Source organism: Canis lupus, chromosome 35 (assembly GCF_011100685.1).
Source record: "Canis lupus familiaris isolate Mischka breed German Shepherd chromosome 35, alternate assembly UU_Cfam_GSD_1.0, whole genome shotgun sequence".
NCBI lineage: Eukaryota > Metazoa > Chordata > Mammalia > Carnivora > Canidae > Canis > Canis lupus.
The window spans coordinates 14,693,411-14,719,240 of NC_049256.1; the positions used below are offsets into that span (position 1 = coordinate 14,693,411).

Genomic DNA, 25,830 nt, shown 5'->3' on the forward strand with positions numbered 1-25,830 from the left:
TGTCCCCAGAGGCTGGCAGGTGGGTGGGCTGCTGGGGAGCCTGATGGAGATCCCAGAGACTGTGTTTCTTATGCTCCCCTCCACCTTCCCCTTCTCTCCCCTCCACTTGTGCTCTGTCTCCTTCACTTTCTGAGATGTTCAGATAGACAGGAATGAAGCAGCGCTAGTATCTGCAGCTCCCCCGCACCTGCTCTCAGGCCCCCTCCCCTGGCATGCCGTCTAGACTCCTCTGCCTGCCTGTGTTAGATGGGAAACAAACTACACAGTAGGTTGAATGTGGGAAGTTTAAATATAGAGATGTATTAACTGCAACAGGGAAGTAAGTTACACAGATGTAAAGAAAACCCTACAGAACACCCTAAGGCTAATGGAGAACTCCTGTGGAAAGACAAGCCCGGAAGGGGCCCCTCTCCTAGGCTACTGGGTTTCTAATAGTGTTGGAGAGAGTGTGATCACAGCCTGATGGGTGGGAGGCTGCTCTCACCTCCCAGTGGAGGCCCAGGTGGGCCAAAGTTGGCAGGAGAGGTCACAGAGGGCAGTGGGATGTCAGAAGCCTGGTCTCCAAGAGGCCAGTGTAAGGACCAGGGTGTTCAGACTCTATCTACATCAGAAGTGCCGTGGCCAGGTGGTCACCGTGGGCAAAGGGCTGGGTCTGGGTGCTAAGCTCTGGGTGTAGGGCTGGGGCCAGACACTGGGAGCCAGGCAGCCCCAGCAGGGTGAGGAGGAGACAGCAATACCCCACAGCGGAACCAGGAAGAGAAGCTCCTTCCTCCTGCTGGACCCAGAGCTGTGTGCTGACAAAGCTTGATACTGCATTTGCTGCAAAGGAGAAGCCACTTACAGCTTCTTGATCACAGAGCAGGTGCAGAAGCACGGATCTGAGGCTCAGAGCAACAGATCGACGGCCGACCCTGACCTTGGCTGCTCTCCCTGTCTGGCTCACACAGCTTTAGGAATCGTATTCCCCAGCAAACACCCTCTGGCTCTTCAGTTTGGCTGCTCCATCATCTTTCTCCAGGTGTTGATCTTTCTGGCCTAAGGAGAGTGTCCTCCCGTCTCTCTTCTTGATCAGATTCGACCCATTCCGTAGGCCTGGTGTGAGGCCCGTGAACTGCCTCCTAACTCTTCCTCTGCTCTGGTTCCACCACATCTGGTTCTTGTCACTTCGCCTCCCTAATAAAACTGCATGTTCCTTGAGACAAGGACAGTATCTCTCTGGCCCCATTTTCCATGGTGCCTTGGATAATGCCTGGTCCTCAGTGACCCCCGATTGATATTCTGATGTGATTGAATAAGGACCTGGAAGTTTCAGCGCTGGGAGCCAGTTGGGGAATGTTTGGAAGCTTCTGGAAAAGGAATTCAGTGGCTGCTCCTTTCTCTACTCACACCCAAGACCCAGTCTGAGAGCTTATAAGAGACTGGGAGCCTCCTTCACAGGCAGCACTACTTATTTCCTTTCCGGTGTTAGGAAGTAGAGTCATTGCAACCCACCCATTAACAGCATGTAACCTCCTGCCATAATTCTGTGTACCAAGTGAAGGAGGAGGAATAATGTCGGGTATAATGAAAATGCTTTTGCCTACTTTGACCTGAGTCTGGTCGGCAAAGGCTATATTACTCTCTTTATCCTCTTTATAAAATGGAGTTGCTTTCATAATAGGGACCTATTTCTCAAGATGAAATACTAGAGATCATAAAGAAGTGGAGAAAGAGAATGACCTGAGTGCTTTATATGGGACATTTTATTGGATCAATGCTATTTTGTCTTATTGCTTCGTGCTTTCCCAAATGGCCGGTAAGTGAATCTTGAATCACTGTGATCTCAGCCTCAACAGCCAGGACTAGGTTATATTAAAAGCTTTGGTCTGTGCAATGAGTCACTTGTTGTTTATGGAGCAGGGCTCCTCAACCCTCTCTGCTGGCATTCCTAAACAGTCCTTTAGAACTAATCACTTTCCTTTATTTTTTTTTTTTAATTTTTTTTTTTTAATTTTTATTTATGATAGTCACAGAGAGAGAGAGAGAGACACAGGCAGAGGGAGAAGCAGGCTCCATGCACCGGGAGCCCGACGTGGGATTCGATCCCGGGTCTCCAGGATCGCGCCCTGGGCCAAAGGCAGGCGCCAAACCACTGCGCCACCCAGGGATCCCTAATCACTTTCCTTTAATATCCGGGCTCGATCTTCCCTGACTACCTCCTCCTACCATTAGACTGAGCTGATTTTCTTCTTTTGTATTTTCTTAGCATTAAAAAAAAAAAAAAAAGGGTAGGCATGTATAAATATCTCATATCACTCTGTATTGTAATTCTTAGTTGATTCCTTGTCATTCTGGAATGTGCCATCTTTAACTGTGTATCCCCAGGATATAAATCAGTGGCTTACATATAGTAAAGGTTCAATAAGTATTATTGGTATGAATAGGTGGTTGAATGATGACCCAATCATGCTTCCTTTGGTGGCAAACATCAATAATCCAATTTGACCTCTTTTTTGGGCATAAAAGAAAATTTATCTGCTTGTGTAGTTAGGAAGATCAAAGGGTATGACTTCTGGCTTCAGGTATGAGTGGGTTCAGGGAATGATTCTATCATCAGGACTCTTTCTTTCGAAAAGAATCTTGGTTTCTGCAGACATCCAGATTTACTTCGTTATCATAGATCTCTCCGTGGGGCCTGCCTAAATAAATGAAGAATAAAGCCACTGAAGGTTCTAGCCCAGGGTTTCTCAATGTGGAGGTATTGACAATTTGGAATTGGTAATTCTTTACTGTATGGGGCTGTTCCATGTCCCATCAAATGCCAGTAGTGCTTCCACACATCGTGACTACTAAATTTATCCCCCTCCTCCAAACTTTCAAATGTCCCCTAGAGAGGATAGTACGGCCTCTGGTTGAGATTCCAAAGAAAATGGCCTGTCACCTAGTCTCTATATCAGCTCTTGAAAAGGATTCTGATTGGCTCTGTGTAGGTTGTGTTTCTACTTCTGGACCGATCACAGTGTTCGATGCATTTGGGAGCCTGGCATAATCTGATTGGTCAACGTATTAGTTGTCTATTGCCTCTCAGCAAATTACTCCAAAACTTAGCAGCTTAACGCATTTATTGTGGCAAATGATTTCTGTGGGACAGGAATCTGGGAGTGCTGTGGTTGGGCTGTTCTGGCTCAGGGTCTGTCACAAGGCTGCAGTCAAGGTGATGTCTTCCCAAGGCTCACCTGGGGCTGAAAGATCCACTTCTTCTTCTTTTTTTTTTTTTTTTAATTTATATTTTATTGGTGTTCAATTTGCCAACATATAGAAGATCCACTTCCAAGCTCAGCCATGTGGTGGCTTGTAGGCATCATTTCTCGTGGGCTGTTGGGTAGCTCACCACATGGTTTCTCCGTAGGCACATGGCAGCTAGCTTCCCCAGAGTGACTGATCTAAGAGAGAAACTGGAGAGGAAAGGAACAGAGGTGAGAGTGCCGTGTGGCACTGCAATCTTTTACAACCTAATCTTGGAAGTGACATACATCATCTCTGCTATATTCTGTTGGTCACACAGGCCAACTCTGGGTGGGGCTACATGAGGGTGTGAACCCAAGAGGCAGGATCTCTGGAGGCCACTGGGAGGCTGGATTACAGGAATGCCCCTCTGGGAAATCACAGAGGGTGAGGACCTGCATTTCCCCAAAGGAAGTCATGCATCGTAAACAAAAAGTAGATAGATGTCTGCTACAAATGAATATTTAAATTCACATCATCATTAACTCACTCAAGGCAGCACAAGGAAAGGTCTGGTGAAAACAGTGCTATGAGTTATTTCTCTTTATCTGTGGCTCATCCCATGCTCCTTAAGAATATTTTTTTTCTGCTGCGAGCTGATGTTTCCTGGTCAGCATTTATTTGTGCAAAGGCTTTCACAAGCAATTCAACTGCTGATGTAGAAATAGGTTTTGTAGATCTTGGGGGTACACCAGTATTTGGGGGTGTGACTCTTACATGAATTGTCCTGGCAGCTGCTTACTGTTTCTCCAAAGTTCTCCTTTCTCTGATGCTCTTTAATGCTTTCAACTTATAGCAGAGAGAAGGCATCAGCTCTAGCCTGGTACATTTCCACCGAGAGGAGGTGGGGTGCAGGACTGGAGCAGCCCCGGGAACAGCATACAGCTGAACCCACTACAAGGCAAGAGGTGGTTGTTCAAAAGTAGGCGTTCTGATTCTGTGCATTGGGATAGATGTTCTGCGGTAGTGTTCCCCTGAGACGACGTGGAATAGGTAAATGCTGTTTTCTCATTAGGGATTAATGGTGTACACAGGCAAGGTGATTTCTGAGACTTCGGTCTCTGGTTAAAGTACCGCCAGCAACTGAGCCATCCTGACACCCCACTGCTCTCAGTAATGAGAAATCACTCTTTGCCTTCCCACCGCCCCGCCAGGAAGAAGGCTGCCAGCTATCGTGTAACCCATACCCAGACAGCTGATGGAAGATTTTGCTTCTCCTCCCTCCAAGCTTTTGGAAAGTAATAAAAGCAATGTAGAAAACGAGCGACTCAGGAAATGGGTTGAAAGTAAGTCTTGTGCAGGTTGAATTGTACAAATGGAGGCACTTCCTCTCTTGACTAATGAAAACAAAGATGCCAAGTGTGAGGCCCTGTGTTCCTTCTGCTTGATTTTCCACAAATGCTGCCTGTCAGATTGGGAACCCCTTGACAGTGAATGTTCTGTTCAATGAGGAAGAAGATGCATCTGACTTGGGGCAGCTCAACACATCACCAAGCAGAGGCCGGGATTTGTCAGCTCTCTGGCCAGAGTATCTAGAAACAGGCGAACCACTCGGCCTGGCCAAAGGCTGCAGATTTATGCACTGGCCTTTTCAACAGGGCTTCAGAAGTGATTAAACATCTACAAATGACACTCCTCCATTCTTCTTTTGTTCCTGACAAGCCCTGGCCCTTTAACTGTCCAGGTAGCTCAAGAGAGAAGAGTAGAGAAGGTGAAGAAAAACAGCATCCTTAGGAGAATGTGGCCTGTTTCCCTGCATGCTCCAGCACAGATGGAAAGAGAGAGTCACACGTACCAAATTGGTTCTCTTATGCCGGGTCTCACTAGGCTGGATGTGTTGGTTTTACATTTGTGAAACCCAGAATACAGCAGGTCCCCCCCTTATCTACTGAGGATACATGCCAAGACCCTCAGTGGATGCCTGGAAACTGTGGGAAGAGACATCACAGTTAAAGGGGGACTCTGGTATTTAAGCGAAAGGTTATCTATGGCTAGCTGGAGTCATAGAATGAGGGGGTCCTCCCCAGGGGTACTCAGTGGAGTGCTATTAACTTTGGTGTCATTGCCGGAGGAATGAATGGGGGATGGGTTGCCCGAATCTGTGTCCCTGTTTCTCTCCTTACACTTAGGCTCTGACTATTCTGCTGAGCCATGTTCCCTACCCTGTCCCTCTCATTCCTGAGTGGCCCATTGGCAGGGCTTGGGCAGAAAGGAGCATGAGGCAGATAGAGAGGGTTTGATCTCTAGCTCTGGACATGGACAGTCCTGGGTTTAATTCTGCTAGCTGTGTGAGCTTGGACAAGTTCCTTAACCTCTCTGGGCCCTGTGTTCTTATGCAGACACTGGAGATAATCGTGGTACCTCTTTAACCTACGGGGCTGTAGTAAAGGCTAAGTCAGATGATGCAGTGCCTGGTGTAACTCAGAAAGGATCTGCACCTCCTGTTCTAGCACCTGGGTGGTCACCCTCACACTGAGGGCTCCGGAGTATAGGATGGCAGAGCTGGAAGGACCTAACCACTCACAGGGCCCCCGTCCCTCCTTCGGTCTTAGGGGTCAAAATCCAGCCTTGTTGCTGTTGTTGTTCAATCAGCCTTCTTGGGAACCCTCTTACACTGTTGGTGGGAATGTGAACTGGGGCAGCCACTCTGGAAAACTGTGTGGAGGTTCCTCAAAGAGTTAAAAATAGACCTGCCCTACGACCCAGCAATTGCACTGCTGGGGATTTACCCCAAAGATACAGATGCAGTGAAACGCTGGGACACCTGCACCCCGACGTTTCTAGCAGCAATGTCCACAATAGCCAAACTGTGGAAGGAGCCTCGGTGTCCATCGAAAGATGAATGGATAAAGAAGATGTGGTCTATGTATACAATGGAATATTCCTCAGCCATTAGAAACTACAAATACCCACCATTTGCTTCAACGTGGATGGAACTGGAGGGTATTATGCTGAGTGAAGTAAGTCAACCGGAGAAGGACAAACATTATATGGTCTCATTCATTTGGGGAATATAAAAAATAGTGAAAGGGAATAGAAGGGAAGGGAGAAGAAATGTGTGGGAAATATCAGAAAGGGAGACAGAACATGAAGACTCCTAACTCTGGGAAACGAACTAGGGGTGGTGGAAGGGGAGGAGGGCGGGGGTGGGGGTGAATGGGTGAAGGGCACTGAGGGGGGCACTTGATGGGATGAGCACTGGGTGTTATTCTGTATGTTGGCAAATTGAACACCAATAAAAAATAAATATATTATTAAAAAAAAAATCAGCCTTCTTTGGTTTTCTTTCCAGGAGGAGGAGTTTGGAATGTTCCACCACTTTACCTTAGGGAGTGGGGGGAGCTCTAGTGCAGCACTTGGAATTACCTGCCACCTGTCGTTGTATTGGAAGAAGCAGAGCTCAGAGAAACTGCCACGTGATCTTCCTGAGAAGGTTTGCCTCTGTAAAGCTTTGTAAGACAGAAGGTAGACAATTCATCCTACCTTTTGACCTGGTGTCCTTGTTGTTGTTGCTGTTTGTTTTTTGTTTTTAAAGGAAGAGAGGTAATAATTGTGTGATGCAGCCTGTAGGGAGTAAACAAAACACCTCTGTGTTTAGTAAGTCTTTCATTTATTAATTTTCTACTAGGATTTTTTTCTCCCTTTATTTTAAATGGAAAAATAATTTTATTTTTTCCTCACCGAGAGAAATATTTGGTCTTCTGCTGTTTTTCTTCTCCCCAAAGCTCTGCTTCCATCACATCAAAGCACTGCAGGCCTGGCTTCAAAACCCAGTCAGGGGACACCTGGGTGGCTCAGTGGCTGAGCATCTGCCTTCAGCTCAGGGTCCTGGGATGTGTCCTGCATCGGGCTCTCTGCAGGGAGCCTGCTTCTCCCTCTGCCTATGTCTCTGCCTTTCTCTCTCATGAATAAATAAATAAAATCTTAATCAATCAACCAACCAACCAACCAACCAACCAACCAACCAACCCCAGGCGGGAATAAAATGGGGCCAGAGTCAAGCACCTGCCATCTCACTGCCTGGGGCCACACACAGTAGGGTAGGCTTTGCCCTAGACCCCAAAATATTGACATTGAGTGTTTAGACACAGAGCCTGATGCCAAGTGGCACCCACAGGGGCCTGGGTCCAGCCCTCCCCCACCACATGGGACCCCAGGTGTCTGAAGTGCTGGAAGCGCACCTGCAGTCCTGGCTGACCAGGGGTGGGGGACCCCAGAGGACAGGCACCCAGCCCCTGCCGCATGGAGCTTCTGTCCTGCGGGAAAGGCAAGCATGAAACCAAGGCTGTGGGGGAAACTCATTCCCAACAGCTATGGGGAGGGAGACCTTCTGAAGATGGAATATCGAGGAGCAGTTGAGGGATGTGGTGGAGACTTGCTCTTCTCTGGATGCTGAAGGTCAAGTAAGTCACTTGAAACAAGTGTTTGGGGAGCTTTTCCTTCACAGTCATATTTGAGACTGAACGAGGGGTGGATATCGGAGGCTGGGAAGAGGAGGAGTTAGCACCGCCAAGTAGCTGGCCAACAGCGCCTCTGGGGTGGAGGGAGCCCGAGTCTGGCCGGCCCGAGCCTGGTGGGTTTGCACCCAGCAGGGCAGGGACTGGTGTCCTCGGGCTGCGGGGAGGCCGCGGTCCTGGTCATCCCGAGACTGCGGAGGCAGAGGCCTTTGGAGCCCAACACCCAGGCCCCTGTGGAGGTGCAGGCTGCAGCGCCCGGCCCCAGAGCCCGCCTTCCCAGGGGCATCAGGACCCACTTTCATAATGCCTTTCCACCCACCCTTTAGCTGGCTTGCATTTGCATCCAGGACTAAAGCCTAGGCCTTGTTTGGGGTTTTCAGCTTCTGGAACATTTTCCTTCACTGCTTTCAGAAAGTGTCCAAATGACACCACCAAGGGAAGCCGGAGCAGTTAGATCTATGGCCCCTCTGGGGTTAGCAAATGAATGGCACTGAAGGTGGCTCTCGAGCCCACCCCTGGCGCTTAACTCACTCGGGCGTCAGTGAGCTCACCCCTCAGGACTGGCACATTAGTGACCTCGCAGTAATAACTTTCCTGGCAGAGACCAAAGTGACAGCCCAGCTGGAACCATTAGGTCACTCCCCATCCCTTGCAGGTGTAGATGGCCTCTGATGCTTTACCACTGCATCTGAATCCATGCAGGTAGTTATCGAGCCAGGCAGAGCTGCATGCCATTATCTGGCCCCTGCTGTCCTTCCAGCTCCCTTCCCCACCCCACCCACCCCTCCTTCATGTAGCCTGAGTTCGAAGAAGACTCTGTCCTCTTTCCTGAACATACCTCTGTGCTCTAACTGAAGGCATTCATTCACTGGAATGCCCTCCCCTCCCATCTCTACCTGTTGAAATCCCATTATTCTCCAGTGTGCATCGCAAATGCCATTTCCTCCATAAAGCCTTCTGTGATTTCCAGACCCAGAAGTGAATCTGGGCTTCATTGCGGTTTTCTGGGCTCTCATCTCCTTGTCCTTCTCAGAGCATGGTTATTTCCATCAGCTCTCATCCATGGTTGTGGGTCTTTAGCTTTCTGGACTAATTTTTGCTACACAAATATCCATTGACGATCTTTGAGTTCCAATTACTGTGTTAGATACTGGCAGCATGAGGATGAATAAGACACTGAAAATGTCTTTGAGGACGTATAAAAATCCCCCAGTGAACAAATAGGCAGGTAAACACCTCATTACAATAAAATGTGCTAAGACACAGAAACAGGGTTCTGGGAGTGCACCAGGATGGACAAGGTCTACTAAAAACTACTCAGGTCCTGGTGTAGCCAAGGAATAATTATTAGCCTTTGAGGGCCCAGAGGAAGGGCCTATGTTGGGAAAAGAAACTGGAGAACCATGTTTGTGATGGCTAATTCCGTGTGTGAACTTGGCTAGGCCATGGTACCCAGATATTTGATTAAACACTATTCTCCATATTTTGGTGAAGCTATGTTTTAGATGAGATGAACATTTAAATCAGTGGACTTTGAGTAAAGCAGATTACTCCTTATAATGTGGGTGAGCCTCATCTAACTAGTTGAAGGTCTCAATGAAATCAAGATCAGCTTTCCCCAAGGAAGAGGAAATTGTGCCTTTGGGCTTGAGTTGCAACATTGCTTCTTCTTTGGGTCTCAACCTGTTGACCCACTCTGCAAAGTTAGAACTTGTCAGCTTCTGTATCCACATGAGCCCATAGCTCAAAATCTCTCTGTCCCTCTCTCTCCACGTATTGATGTGCATGCACACACACATGCACACATACATACACACATGCACACCTCTTGATTCTGCTTCTCTGGAGAGCCCTGACACAGTATTGATCCCCACTGCCAGCTGTTTTGCAGGCAGTATAAAGCCATCAGAAGTCATTAAGTAGGGGTGTCTTGGGTCAGAGCTGTATTAATAAAGGGTCCTTTTTTTAAAAAAAAATTATTTATTTATTTTTGGAGAGAGAGAGCATGCACAAGTGGAGGGGCAGAGGGAGAGGGAGGGAGAGAGAATCTCAAGCAGACTCTCTGCTCAGAGTAGAGCCTGGCACGGGGCTTGATCTCACGACCCTGAGATCATCACCTGAACCAAAACCAAGAGTCGGATGTTTGACTGACTGGGCCACCCAGGTGCCCCAGTGAAGGCTTCTTTATTAAAGGAGCAGGTTCTAGTCCAGGCTCAACTATAGCTGTTAGCTTTGGGCCACCAGGAACCTCAGGGGGCCCTGCCCCTTCCTGGCCACAGGGGTGTCCTGTGCTGTCTGCCATCAGTAAGGAGTTTTGTCCCATTACCTGCAGTGTTGGGGAGGTGGTCACTCTCTTTCGGTTCCCACGGACCCAGTTGGGTGTTCATCACCAGGAACTGCTGAGACTGCGTCTTGCCTCATCTCTGGTTCCTGCCCATCCAGCAGAAGGTTTGATTCTGTCCTGCCTGCCCTGGGGGAGCTAGCCACTGCATTCTGGAAGCTAAGCGAAGGAAGTAAGCATGTGGTTTAGGAGCGTCCCCGGGCAGAGATGCTGGTCCCGGACAGTGCTTCTAATCATAGACACGTCCACCTAGGGCTGTTGAATCCTGTCTCCTTACCGATGGCCGTTGAGAGATGAGTGGCCCTCCATAGGGGGACGGGGTAGGAGCCAGGCTTATTTTCTACAGACTTGAGGACCGCCCTGCCTAGGGTGGGTGAAGGCCTGGCCCTGGAGCAGGCATATGCAAGGCCATCAAATGGCCCAGCTCGGGGAGTGGATCCAAGCTTCAGGGGCAGGGGTTGCTCAGACTTGAGGCACCTGGAGCTTGCAGGAGCTCAGAAGTTCAGGGTCACTGGCTCCCCATCTGGAGCAGTAACTTAATTCCATGAGCCACCCTGACTCATGTGGCCAAGGATGCTGACATTTTCCTGTTGCTGTTAAATCCAGGCTCCGGGGCAGGAGGGGACCAGTCGTAGATGCGGCTGTGGGGGGCTGGAGAAGGCGAAGGTATGGGGAGTGAGGCAGGGCCGACAGTCCTGGTATCATGTAGACTTTCTTAAATTAGCTGTGGGGAGAGGAAATAAGAAAGAAGAGCCAGAAAGTCAGCAGCCAGACTTTCCCATACCATCTGGGATGGGAAGCAGTAAGCTGCCAAGAAAAGCTATGTGCTAGAGCTAATTGGGAGAACTTGAAAGCAGGAGCAGCATGCCGCCCCACGAAATCGAGAGGCTTTTCTTTTCTTTCTCTGTTTTCTTTTTTTTTTTTTTCTCTGTTTTCTTTCCTTCCTTCCGTCTTCCTTCTTCCCCACCCCTCCCCGTCCTGTCCCCCTCCCTTGCTTTCTTTTTTAAACACAGAACTCTATGGAGCCTCAAAAGTCATGGAACTGCTAAGAAAACACAGATCTGAAGATTTGGTATAATCAGAAAGCAAGTATGTAGACTAGTGAAGCAGGATTCAGCTGAGTCATGTCTGATAGTTTACTGCAAAGTGGGGCTAGCTCAGTGTAGCAGTTTGATTTTTTTAAAAATTTATTTATTCAAGACAGACACACACACACACACAGAGGCAGAGACACAGGCAGAGGGAGAAGGAGGCTCCATGCAGGGAGCCCGATGTGGGACTCGATCCCGGGTCTCCAGGATCATACCCTGGGCCAAAGGCAGCGCCAAATCGCTGGGCCATGGGGGCTGCCCAGCAGTTCGATTTTTTTTTTAATAAATTTATTTTTTATTGGTGTTCAATTTGCCAACATATAGCATAACACCCAGTGCTCATCCTCTCAAGTGCCCCCCTCAGTGCTCGTCACCCAGTCACCCCACCCCCCGCCCACCTCCTCTTCCACCACCCCTAGTTCGTTTCCCAGAGTTAGGAGTCTCTCATGTTCAGTTCGATTTTTTAAAATCTTGTTGCAAATTGGATTCCTAATTCGTAATACCAGTTAGGTCACTGTATGCATGCCTTAATTTCTTACTTGTGTTACTCGTAATGCAGAACAGTTTCACTGTGGGGCCCCTGCCACCTTGTCTGGCATGACCAGCCACCTGGTGTGGCCAGGGCTCCATGTGTTGAAAGGTTTAAGGAGACTTTAGGTGAGTGCTTGAAGCTTTTCCTCTCATCCAGATACTTTGAAGGCTACAGAGAGGGTTTGGCCTTCTCAGAGGTGGAGTACTCCTATATCCCCCCAATCAGATGAGGGAACCGGGCTCTGCAGAGTTGTACGATGTGAGTAAAATTGACAGCCAGTGGTTTGCAGGGTCAGTCTCGAACTAGGCTTGTGTGACCCAGAAACCTCTTCTCTTTCTGCCACATCATTATCTTCCTGCTGCCTTTTCACAGACTAAGGGGCTAGTGGCTTTTACAGGCAAGACCGTGAGGAAGCTACCTGAGTGCCTGCTAGGGCTCTGGGTGAGGGTAGGCAGTATGGAGGCGGTGAACGTTGACCCTGCTTGGCTTTTAGCACATTTCTCACTCCTGTAGCCTTCTGCTTCTATGAAAACAGAAATCTCTCCCCTAAGCCATGCCTTGGTGACATTATGTGCAGGCATAGCATCACCTAAGCACAGCAGCTCACCTTTAAGCAAGGGTAGCCTATACATGCCCCTTCTCTCTTGGTGCCCACGATCCTGTCCCAGTGCGGCCTGGAAGCCCAACCTGATACACCCTCTCCGCACCACTCCAGGAGTCTGCTTTCATCTTGCTCTTCTTCTTGTGCATGTTCAACAGTGACCCGCCCAAGGAAACATGAGCTTGTCACTGTGGACTGGAAGGACTCACGAGTGTGGTCCTCACTACTTGGTCCAGTGTCCAGCAGCTTGATGCTCAGAGGGGTATCCTTAAAGGGTCTCTTCCATATTGCCAGTACAAGAACACTTCACTTTTTTTCTCCAGTTGATCTGATCACTTTCAACTTTCTGTTGACTGTCATTAAATACAGCATAAGTAGAATTATTGCCCAGGGAGCAAGAGAGAGCTTGATACCTCACTATTGATGCATCAAGTCAGTGACTGGTATCTGTTTTGGCCATATAGACTCTTGAGACTTTAAAAGTGAACAAAGATCATTGTTTTCTGTGACATGAAGACACAAATCAATAATGTATTTCTACTTGTGGTGAAATGGGATAAGTCCTAGGCTGAGAAAAAACCTAGATTCAAGTTCCAGCTGCTTGACCTTGGATGGGTCACATAACTTGGATATCCTCAGTTTCTTTCTGTGCAGATTGGAGATGCCTAGTGGAGACTGCTGGCAGACACCCATGAGAATCCAAATGAGATCATTATGTGAGAGAGCTCTTCAATCTATGAAAGCTTAGACAGATATCAGGCAAGGAAGGTTAAAAAATATTCCACATGGTTTCTCCTCCAGGATCTGCAGCCTGGCAGGTTGGTCCCTCTCATGCCGGTGGTAAGAACTTGTGGGTTGTACATTATACCAGGGTCCCAAATGCAACCTGGAAATTTGTACACTTTCACTATACCCTGCATCCATGAGAATCACCAGAAAAAGCATAAAGGCTGGTAGAATTATATTTCATTTCAAATGGTATAAAGGAAGGAAAAAATAATTGCCTATCTTAACATATTATTTTGTGAATATTATTCCTTCCTTCCTCTCACCGATCCTTCCATCCATCCATCCATCCATCCATCCATCCATCCATCCATCCATGTTGTTCCATCCATCCATCCATCCATCCATCCATCCATCCATCCATGGTGTTCTTTCCCTCTGTTCATCTATGCACCCATGCATCCATCAATCCATACATCTATGCATGCATGCATCATCCATCCATGATGTTCCTTCTATCCATCTATGCATCCATGCATGTATGCGTCCACCCATCTGGCTGTCCATCCATCTATCAGTCTATCCGTTCATCCATCAGTCCATCCATCCATCCATCCATCCATCCATCCATCCATCCTTCTACATGCTGTTCCTTCCTTCTGTTCATCTGTGCATCCATGCATCTATGCATTCATCTGTCCATCTATTCATCCATGCATCTATGCATCTTTCCATCCATCCAGTTCCTTCTATCGATCCATGCTTTCATCCATCTACCCACGCTGTTCCTTCTTTCCATCCGTGCCTCCGTCTGTCCATCCATCCATCAGTCCATCCATCCATCCATCCATCCATCCATCCACCTTTCACTGACCACCTGTTAGGTCTAATTAAGCACGTGGGGATATACAATTGATTAGGAGGCAGTTTCTGTCTTTAGTTGCTTGTTGTAGTGAGAGATAAATGAGTAATCAACGAACTAAACTGCTATATGACCAAGTGATATAAATTGATCGAAAGCCTTCTCTCTACTTCCCTCCTTCCCTTCTTCCTTCTTTCCATCCTTTCATTCTTTGCATATAATAGAGTGTTTCAAGGGAATCTAGAGTTCTTTTTCTCATTTCTTAAGAAACAGCAATACAGGGAAAGGAACTGCTCTTTTTGAAGCTATCTGTAGTGTTTCTTTTTCTCCATAGATAGAGGACAGACTTATTCATTACATGCAGAATGACACTTTAATGGACTTTTTGGTTATGAAGCTCATAAATTCCAGATTGTCTTCTGGAATAAAGTGGTTTAAGACAAGAATCTAAATATTTTACATAAAATGTCTTCTGTGAGGGCAGAATTGCAAACTCAGATGATTTCATTGTAGAAACAACTCCCTGCCCCCTCCTATGGAAGCCTCAGAAGAGACCCATCTGGACTCCAACTTGGAAGACATGGTCCTTGGGGAGCTAGTTTGGGCTTTTCATCACAGTCCTAGAATAGGGCCTAGGAGAGCAGTGTCCAGCAGAGCCTGAAGGAAGCTTGGCCCATTGGCTCCAAGAGCAGCCAAAGCTCCCACCAACACCTTGTTAATCATTACAATCTATATTTAGAATCAGGGGATGGTCTGGGGTTCAAGCTTGGGCAAAGTGGTTCTGGAAGCAACAGAAGCTCTGGGAAAGCTAGAGTCCACACCATAGAGGTGACTGGATGTGAGCTGGAGGAGCAGACAGGAATTGGACAGTGTCACTCAGGGAGTCCTAGAACACAGGCCTTAGACCACTGTTTTCAAGGTGCTATTGAGCATATGACTCATGTAGGTAAGAGAGTCTGGGACATTTGGGCATCAGGCAGGTTTACTTAGCAACTCTTTATTCTTAAAAGAATATGCATAACATCTCACCCCCAAGTCACTGGCTCAAATTCTTGGCTAAAGGACACAGAGGACTTTAGCCTACACTATGGCCACCAGAAAAGTGGCCAGGCCAGCCTCCTCTAAGGCCCTGAAGTCAGCCTCATGGAGGTCGGTGGACACGAGCTGGGGCTTGAACCAGGCATATCCCCCTGACCATCTACTCCCCTGTGTCCCCTATGACCACAGTTTTCACTCCTATGAACATGTGGTTCTTATTTCAACTCTGATCCCACCCCCCTCAACCAAGTTGAACCTCTCTGCAGGCATCCCTCCCCCGACAGGGTCTTCAGAAATATACGTGGAAAAACAGCCTGATGTCTAATGTCCTGCACCCCCTTTTCTACAAAGCCTTTCAGGAAGCACAAGTAAACCCTGGCTTAAAACCATGGTTGAAACCATGGCTCATGAAGCCAGAGAATGCTAGATTTACCCTGCTAGGGATAGCTTGCACATCACCAAGTCTAACCCCCCGAGGATCTATCTGTTCCTCATTCTTCTAAAAGACTGAGTCTGCACAGGTGGAAAACCTAAAAGGGAAAAAGGTAATACCCAAGATTGAAGAAGAGTCTCCCATTGGCAGAAACCATCCCTTGCTTGAGTGAAAAGGGAAAAAACACTGCGTAGTAAAGTTCACCAGCTCTGGCATCAGAAAGATCTGGGGCTGGGTCCCCTGCGAATATGCCCTGGCTGCATGACCTTAAGTCCCACACACATAGTTTACTCATTTAATTCTCAGAACGAGCAGAGAAGCAGGTGTTATTATTTTCATTTAGAAACAAGGAAAATGGATGGTGAAAGGTTGTGCATAGAAAATGCCAGCACTGTGCATATCCACACTGAGTCTGTGGTAGGGGCTCCCTGTCGTTGCTGCCATGGGCCCTGATCCTTGGGATCTCCAGGCGCAGGTGGGTATTTATTTTATCTGAATCATGACAGGATGGTATAAAGAAGGCTTGTATTTACATAGCCCTTCAAAATGTACAAAGCACTTTCCATTCTTTATTCCCAAGAGGGCGGTACCCATTTGAGGAATTGGCCCTGGAGAAACAGGCCTTAGTTTCCTCACCAGCACCTGATTTTCCTACTTCAAGAAGAAGAAGTGCTTTCCATCTCCTTGGAAGCATTGATGCTTCCATTGTGCACCACCCAACAGAGGCGTGGGCTTGGTGCAGCGCTGTGGGTCCTCTTGATCCTAAGGCTTCCAACTGATCCACATCTGGAGATTCCAAAGAGGCAATGGTGTGGAGGTCCTGGTTGTGATGTTCTGTATGGACATTGCCTTCTGGAGTGTGTTGAATGGCATTCTACTCCCCAAAACACACCACCTATGCCCCAAAAAGGACATGGACACTAGGTGGATACCAGGAATCTAAATGGGAACTTATTTGGCGAGAGAGTGTCTCAGAAGTAACTAAGGATCTCAAGATAAGATCACCCTAGATTATCCAAATTGCCCCTAAATCCAGTGACGAGTGTCCTTAAAAGAGAAGAATAGATAGGGACAGACACACAGAGGAGAGGAGGCCACGTGAAGACAGAAACAGAGATTGGGGGGCAGCCCAGGTGGCTCAGCGGTGTTGTGCCACCTTCGGACCAGGGCATGATCCTGGAGACCCAGGATCGAGTCCCACATCAGGCTCCCTGCATGGAGCCTGCTTCTCCCTCTGCCTATGCCTGTGCCTCTCTCTCTCTCATTCTCTCTCATGATTAAATAAAATAAAATCTTAAAAAAAAAAAAAGAAGCAGAGATTAGAGTGAGCAACCACAGCCAAGGTAATGCTTGGAGCCACTGGAAGCTGACAAGGCAAGGAAGGGTCCTTCCCTCGAGCCTTGAGGGGGAGCACAGCCCTGCCGATGCCTCAATTTGGGACTCTTGCCTCCAGAACCGTGAGAGAATACATTTCTGTTGTTTCAAGCCACCCAGTTTGTAGTGATTTGTTACAGCAGCCCTAAGAAACCCATACACCAACACACACATGCACGTGCAAACAGTTCTGCCCCCACCTCCAAAAAAACTGCAGAAGGCAAATGAAATAGGGAGAAAGACCGAGGTTCTAGTCATGTAGATTGCGAAAAATTCATGTACACAGAAAAGTAATGTCCCCACTACAGAGGGAGAGATCGCTGGAAGGGATTCATTCTCTACTAACTCTTTCTTCGCTCATGCTTCTGGGTCAGAGAGGGGCTGCTGGCTTCATTCAGCTTGAAGCAGTTGCCCGTTTGTTTGGCCTCCAAACTCTTGTGCTTCTTTCAGTCACAGGAGGGACTTGCTCAACAAAGCCTGACATTTCCTAGTTCTTGGCTTTGTGCCTGGACTCCACAACCCCCACCAGGCAGGTCAAACAAATTCCCAACATGTCAGCATGTTGGTCTGCCTGGACCTGGCTTTTCCTTCCCACCCCTGGAAAGCCGTGCGCTGTGTCTCAAGGCTCCATGTGAACAGATGGATGTTGTCCACCCACAATCATAAAGGCTGCTTTGGTAGCCCTGGTGGCTTCAGGAGGGTCAAGGCCAGGGTGGCCCCACTAACTCTGGATGGCCAAACTTTTAAGAAACATTAGTCAAGGGTGTGGATCAGCCTTGTTTACTGGCCTAAATTGAAGCTTACCAGAAACCCAAGTGAGTAGCAACCCAAGACATCAGAGAGCTCCCTTGTCCAAGTAAGGACCAAAGGGTAGGTGACGGTGGAGGGTAGGACCCCAGTGTGGTGGTTGTGACCAATTCACTGAAGGAGCCAGCCCAGTGTAGGGTAAGTGGGACAAATTGGCGCTTCCCTGCCACCTGTTGCCTTTCCTGCCTCGACTTTGTGACATATCTAGCTGATCCTACAGCTTTCCTGGTCAGTTTGGGATCTTCATGAGCAGCCTCCCTTCTAGGTTTAATCCAATTGAGTCTAATATCAAAGCTTCAGTGTTCCAAGAGATGCTTGGAACTCTTGGAGAGTTCCAAGCTTCCAGCCTGGCAGCCCGCAGCAAGGAGAGTAACACAGTGGGGTCCGCTCCGCTCTCTAGGCCAGCCCGGTGAGGTGGAGGGAGGGAGGGAGGGAGGAGAGACAGGGCCTAGGAGGGATCATACTTGCTGGCCTCAGACAGGGCCAGAGGCCCAAAAGCTACCTCTGATTTTTGTGAGTTCTTTGATGTCCCTCTGGGGACTGCCGTGGGGCTCTCTGGTCACCACATTTTGCAGTGGAGCAGGTGGTTCTCCCTTGGACTGGTCAGAGCTTCTCCCAGCTACTGCTTCTGAAGCTTTACTCTTCAGAGACCCTTCTCTTGTGGTCACTTCCTGTTCCGGACACCTGTTGGGAGCATCTGTTTCAAGGCAGTTCCAGTCTCATGACCTTTTGCGGGGCCCGCTCTGGTCTGTGGAAAATGCTCTCTCACTCCTCCATGGTCTAGGAGAGCAGACTGCTCCCAGTGCTGCCCACTTCTCCCCTTGCCCTCAAGGCACTTCTGGTGGGACTTTGATTTTCAGACTGCTGCGGGCAGGGGTCAGGCATCAGTCAGACAGGGTCTCATCAGGCTCCTCAAACACTTCCTTACAGGCCCTTCATCTGGCCTCTGGAAGGGAGAAAGAGCAGGGAACCTCCTCCCCTTCCTGCTGGGGAGCAGGGAACACAGCCTTCCACACCCCCGGCATCCAGAGACCCTCTCCTCCACTTACTCAGCCTGCTGGTGATGATAGGCTTGAGGTCACAAACCTGGCTTTGGCCCCCCCTGAGAAAGTCCCACATACATGGTGCAACTCCCTTCACTGAGCATGGAGGTCAGCTCTCAGACCCTCCTGGGGCCACCAGCAGAGGATTCACTGGTTCTGTTTTCAGAGTGTTCTCGATTCTTCAAGCTCTCATCCCTGTGCCCTCCTTGCTGCTATTCCTCAGCCTCTTTGGAGCCCTTCCCCTGCTTGGGGCCCAGGCCTTCTCCTTCAGAGCATGATAAGCTTCCCTATGGGATGACAGTTCCAGTCAGAAGACTTTGAGATTGTGAACTGCCTCACCAGGCAGTAGCTGGCTGTTGAGGGTGTCCCCCTTTGCTCTGGCTCCTGAAGGCTTCTGGGAGGGATGGTTGAGATGGGAACAGGTCCATGGAAAAGGAGACAAGGGCAAGAGGCCCCTGACCCTTGGGTACCTCCATTTCAGTGAGGTCTGTCTCCACCAGTGATGCCAGGGCAACCTGTGCTTCTCAACACATAATAGTACTAGGGGCTGCTCTATGGAGTGCTTCTCTGGCAGGACCCTCGGGCTAGTCTATATGAGAGAAGACATACTCCTCTTAATGGCTGTGCTTTGGACATGACTGGGTGGCTCAGTGGTTGATCATCTTCCTTTGGCTCAGGTCATGATCCCGGGGTCCTGGGATCGAGTTCTGCATCAGGCTCCCCACAGGGAGCCTGCTTCTCCCTCTGCCTGTGTCTCCACCTCTCTCTCTCTCTCTGTGTCTCTCATGAGTAGGTAAATAAAATCTTTAAAAAAAAAATAGCTATGTGGGACACCTGGGTGGCTCAGCGGTTGAGCGTCTGCCTTTGGCTCAGGACATGATCTCAGAGTCCCAGGATCAATTTCCACATTGGGCTTCCTGCAGGAAGCCTGCTTCTCCCTCTGCCTGTGTCTCTGCCTCTCTCTCTGTGTGTCTCTCATGAATAAATTAATAAAATCTTAGAAAAAAAAAAAAAGCTATGCTTTGACCCCAGCGCTGACCCCACAATGGCCTAGAGCTTTGATGCTAAGTCTGGTCAGATGAATGGTGGCACCATGTTCAAATAATCCTGCTTTGCCAGAGAGGAAATTACACCCTCTGCCTCATCAGAGACAGTGTAAAGTGATGTGGGAAATGGAGAGGTTGCAAGGGGGCAGGAGACGGAAGCACATAGAGGAGATGAGTCCATTTTGGGGGAAGATGGACTTGTGCTTCTCTGGGAACCTTCAGTGGTAACATTTGGCTGAGTATAATGTGCAAAGGGGGTGTTGGGGAGAAGGCGCAGTGGTGGGGGTGATGCTGGAGGACCAAGCAAGGAACAGATGATGTGAGGCCTGTTGGTCACACCAGGGACCCTAGTTCGTTCGAGAGGCCACGGGGTCTATTACAAGGTTCTAAGTGGGGGTTGACATGATCAGCTTTATAAGTTAGAAAGAATACTCTTGATTGTAGCAGGAAGCATAAAAGGGGTGAGGTGAGATGAGCTAGAGGTGGGAGATCAGGTAAGAGGTTATTACAGAAGTCCAGGGGCCCATGCTGAGCCTGGACTAAGGCCATGGCAGTGGGGTAAGTAGGCTGAATGCGAGAGAGAGAGAGAGAGAGAGAGAGAGAGTGAGCGAGCACTGGAGGTGGAATCAGAGGGGTGGAGGCTCTGCTGGGGAGAGTGAAGGCTCAGGCAACTGGGCGGATGATGGCACCCTCCCCTCGGGTGGGAGACACAGGAGGAGCACATGTCATGTCTGGGCGTCCACAGTGTGATTTGGTCCTTGCTGGAGTCCCTGACCCTGCCAAGGATGGTCCTGGATGCCCACACCTTTCAGTAGACACGTCTAATCTAACTTCCTTCCTAAAGCCCTGGTCCTAATTCACTAAGGAATGCTGCGCTTGCAGAATAATTCCCAAGGCTTTTTCCTTCTTTCTCAGCCAAGGCCCTGTGGTGGATACACTCCTCCAGGCTCGACTGCCATAGTCTCCCAAGAGCACCTTCATATCTTGGCACGCTCCTTGGGTACAACGGTTCCTGTGAACTGAGACTTCCATGTACTTTGGAACAAAAAGTTACTTCTTGGGTCTGTAGAGTGGGTGTTTGCACCTTGATTTAGCTGTCACTGGGTCTGGCCTTTGGGGATGTTAAGTCCAATCGAAGGCCTGATTGAATCAGACTAACAAAAGTTTTGTTTAGCTTCCTCCTTCCTCCCTCCCTTCCTTTCTTTCTTCCTTTCATCTTCCTTCCTTCCTTCCTTCCTTCCTTCCTTCCTTCCTTCCTTCCTTCCTTCCTTCCTTCCTTCCTTCCTTCCTTCTTTCTTTCTTTCTTTCTTTCTTTCTTTCTCTTTCTTTCTTTCTTCTTATTCTCTCGTTCTCTTCCTTCTTTTATTCTTTCCTCCTTTCTTTTTTTTTTTTTTTTTTTTTACCAAGCTTATTTAGCACACTCAAAGTTTAGTAACTTAATAGACTGAAGGAAACATCACCTAGGACAGAGATTGGCTACATTTCAATTGTGTTTTCTCTTCCCGGCACACTGGGAGGATGCATTTCCCCACTGCCCCTGTAGTTATGTGGGGACCCATGAGTGGATTCTGGCCAATGAAATGTGGCAGGAAGAGAGATTTCAGTGGCTTCTAGGCCTGGCATGAAACCCTGTGTGCAATGGTCCATGCTCTCCTTCTGTGACAGTTTGGTACGACTCATGTTTAAGATGGTGACAATGCAAGAAGAAGAGAGATGAGATTCCTGCCTGAGTCACCTCATGGCATCAAGCCACTGATCTGCCTTGCATGTGATGTGAACAAGGAATAAACCAATATTGTATCAAGCGACTGATATTTGGGGTTTGCTTTGTAGCCTCATCTCTTTGTGAGAAGATAGCACATCTGCACAGCTTTCTCTGCAAAGCCCATCAGTCTCTACTTATAATACTTTGAAAATGGAGAAATGTATATTCTCTTATATATATATTTAATATATGTATATGCATTGTTTTTTTCTTCAAGCTAATTCTTGAAGCAAGGATCCACCAACAGGTACATGCTTTGGGAGACAGGACTAGACTACACATAAGAAAACTGAGGTAAAAAAAAAAAAAAAAAAAAAAAAAAAAAAACTGAGGTAGAAAGAAAATCTTCACAATTTTGGACAGGATTGATTTTTAAAATTGGAAATATGATGATAACACCTCATGGCGCTATGCCTGAAAGCCCCCCCTTCCCACCCCAGTGCTTCTCTTTGGGGGGAACGCCTTTTGTTATGCTTCACATATTCGTTGCCATCACCAGGGGACAGCTGAGCATATCCTTCCTTTCCAGCTGATGGGCAGGTGTGCAGGTGGGCATGCAAAGGTCAGTGTGACTTGAGAAAGTGAGCTCTGGAGAAACCACAACCATCATGTATGTCAACAAAACACGAAAGTTTCAACATTTGGTAATTTTTTTCTTTTCTAATGAGGACAAGTTAATTTCATCCCCACTATAAGGATGTCATGGTGTGGTCTCAGCAGAACAGAGAAGGGAGAGAACCCAATCTCTATGAAAGTCTCCTGCAGCCACAGGGAGACAAAAACATCGGGGGAGTGAGATTCTGTAAAAAATATTCAAATACAAAAATAGATTAAAGTTCATTTTGCCCAGTTCATTGTAGCCAATGATGAGAGGTTGAAGCAGGCCTGGTGGTGTAGGAGGGAAGCGATGGCCTGTTGTGTCCAGACAGAAATACAGAGATGGAAAGAGAAAGGGGACATGCTGCCAAGAGAAGCAGCTCTCTCTGTACACACACACTCAACATCCACACGCACACATATGTCCACATGTACACACATCTACATGTACACACACATTCCACTTATACCTTTAACTCATATTTTATAAGAAGAAGATATTATCTGAAGCTTCTCCAAAAAACTTTCTCCCCAAGATCTGGGAACTATAGGTATTTTAGAAAGTCCCTCTTTTTCTCATTTTGCAATACAAATTTCAGGTCAAAAACACCTAGATACCTGTTTTTGTTTTTTTTTAAGATTTTATTGACTTATTTTAGAGAGAGAGGGAGAGAGAGTACATGCACACATGAGCAAGGGGGAGGGGCAGAAGGAGAGGGAATCTCAGGCAGACTCCGTGCTGAGCACAGAGCCCAGGCGGAGCTCGGTCTCATGACCCTGAGATCATCACCTGAGTTGAAACCAAGAGTCGGACACTTAACTGACTGAGCCACCCAGGCACTGCATCCTCCCATCCCCCGCCCCAGCTACCTGGTTTTAGCGGATACTTGTTTCCATACACGAGTTGTAGTACTCCTCATTTCTTTTTTTTTTTTTTTTAATTTTTATTTATTTATGATAGTGAGAGAGAGAGAGAGAGGCAGAGACACAGGCAGAGGGAGAAGCAGGCTCCATGCAGGGAGCCCGACGTGGGATTCGATCCCGGGTCTCCAGGATCGCGCCCTGGGCCAAAGGCAGGCGCCAAACCACTGCGCCACCCAGGGATCCCTCCTCATTTCTTAAGTATAAGGTCATTCCCTCTTGTTGCCATTACAAAACAAACAAACAAACAAACAACTCTTTGGACAAAAATCTTAAACTTGAGATTTAATTATGCTTATTATTACTGAGAAGGCCTCTTAATTCATTTGTGTTTCTGTTGTCTGTTTTCTGACATGTAGTTGGGGCTAGAGCTGACTCATGATTTGCAGATCCCCTAGCCACAGTCTGTATTTTTGCTTTTGTTCTGTTTGGGAGAGGAATTAGCCATACTGGACTCCGATCCATAAGCCAGCTGGGTGATGTGGATGCCTTGATTTTGCTGCCCTGCACCGAATCTCCAACTGATTATCCACTTCTAACACCCAAAGATTCCAGGTCTTTAACTGGCCCTCAGCTAGGCAGAGCTGCCCTAGTTGTGGGTAATCTTCGTCCTCTTGCTGTCTTCCACTTTCCTTTTTGGGTGATGAACTTTTTGTTTCTTAACCACCTGTGATCACGAGGATACGCAGGGAGAGGGGAAGCTAAGGCCATTCTCTGTGCTGAACACTATCAACTTTTTTAAGAGGTTTGGGGAAGGAAGTGAAATGCTGTCTACATTTAGATGACTTCTAGATTCAAACCCTAGCTTTATTAGGTTATTTGTGGGTTTAATTTTTCTTTTTTGTGGGTTTAATTTCTAAAGTTGATTCAGTCTAATGTCTGGGAAGAATATTTCAAAATCAATTGCATCACATAACATAGTTTGAATTTATTTTCTCTTTATGGGAAATCATGCCACCATTTATGGAGATTTTGGCCTTACACAGTGGGGAAGTTGAGAATGTGCGCCGTCCAACATATCAACAAAACTGAAACTAGAATCTCCCATCAACTTCTGTTTCGATATCATGAATATATTATGCATTGCATCACAAGAGTGTACAGTTGGTTTATTTCAACCTCTAAAATATTTGAATAAACAAATGTCCTTGTAAATAAGAAGTTGACTTTTTGAGAGGATTTTATTCTTAAAATGCATATTACAAACACATTTCCATTATCACTCTTTAAAAAAAACCCAAATATTAATAATTTTTCTACTTTGTATCCTTTGAGTTGTATGGCAACAAGGGTACAGGTCAAAATAAAATAAGAAGCCAAAAAAATTTGAATTCTGTAGGTGGACCATGAGTATCCTGGAGGTCCTTATACTCTGCAAAGAGTGATACTCTGTGCCGTGTGCATCTAATAAATCTTATTTCAAATTCTGCCCCAAATGAACTTATCAACAGCCTTTGCTCATGGCGTTCATTGCCTCTGACAGATGTATCCCCAGCTGGTGTTGACTTCTCCCTGCACTGTGAGGAGATCATTAATCTTGTATGTTCTCTTACTCTGTGGGGCTTTTTTTTTTCTTTACTGAGATTTTAAAGCAGATTGTGCCTGTTTCCACTGACCTTTGAGAGATTTGTCATGTGTCCTTCTTTAAACAGGCTGTGTAGAAACCAATTGCTGGAGTATAGCTGGGGTCAGAGGCAGTATTTCTGTCATCAGGGTGTCAGCCTTGATTTTGTCATCCTTCCTCATGTCAGAATCAGGGGGAGGGCACCCCCACAGAAACATTTATTATTAAGCATCTGAAGAGATGCTCTGGAACCATCCTGATTAGCGATTCTTCTCCAGGCCCGGTGAAGTCACTTCATCCTGCCTCCTGAGCTGCACTGATAAGGTCCTGAGATGCCACCAGTCCCAACTGACTGCCAGTGCTGAGCAAGAGGGGGACCCCTGGAGGGGACTGCCTCTGTAGACCTCTGCACTTAAACCTGGCCATGGGCAGTGTTCTCTTGGCTGGGGAGAGAGGAAGGATTGTGTGTCTGTGAAAGCAGCAGAGAGAAGGTCAGTAGAATTATCTAGCAAAGATGCATGTTTAGAGAGGTATCAGTACTTGCTGGACAAAAAAAATGGGTGTAGACAACCCATTTGAGGCTCTGTAAGCACTGCCTTCTCCATGTCTGGTTATCTGTTTATTTCATTTTTGAATTACTTAAGATGTTATTTAGACTGCCCATTTTATATGAAGTTGCCATTTTTCTCCAGAAAAATGACTTTTGCTTTTGTATAATTACCTATATGGGACACCTGGGTGCCTCATTGGTTGAGCGTCTACCTTCAGCTCAGGTCATGATCCTGGGGTCCTGGGATCGAGTTCCGTATCAGGCTTCCTGCAGGGAGCTTGCTTCTCCCTCTGCCTATGTCTCTGCCTCTCTCTCTGAGTCTGGCATGAATAAATAAATAAAATCTAAAAAAAATTACAAATGGCAAGGACCCAACATTTATTAAATGTTTACACTGCTTCTCACCCCACATTAAAACTCTTTGTAGGATTGAAAGCAAGTGATGACAAGCCTGCGGAGAAAAATGGTGCATGTTCCTATTGGACTCCGTCCCCTACCAAATCTCTTCCCCATCCTGTTTACCCAGGGCCTCTGAGTGGGAGGGACCCCCTGGTGCCCACTCTGTAAGCAACATCAAACTCTCCTTCTGCTCACGTCTGGTACGGACACCACATGAAGACACCACTTTCCCACCTTGACAAATTCATGCTGATCCCACCCCCCACCCCACCCCCCCCCACCCCCCGCTCCTGAATTGTGACACCTTAGTTGGACTCTTTTAATCACAGCCAGTGGTCCGTTGTTTTCTGATTTCCATCCTTTCTTCTTTTTGTGGATCTGCTGCAAAGTGCTGTGTGGTCTCTGGCGTGTACTTGGAT

At 47.5% G+C, this 25,830-nt stretch overlaps 1 long non-coding RNA gene across 1 annotated transcript; it reads left to right on the top strand.

Moving 5' to 3' along the window:
* The first annotated feature begins 3,258 nt into the window (after window positions 1-3,258).
* On the top strand, window positions 3,259-24,957 carry LOC111094001. The gene is made up of 4 exons (XR_005384349.1): window positions 3,259-4,550; window positions 6,557-6,697; window positions 21,598-21,674; window positions 24,741-24,957. It is a non-coding gene; the product is annotated as an uncharacterized LOC111094001 (long non-coding RNA).
* Window positions 24,958-25,830: the final 873 nt, after the last annotated feature.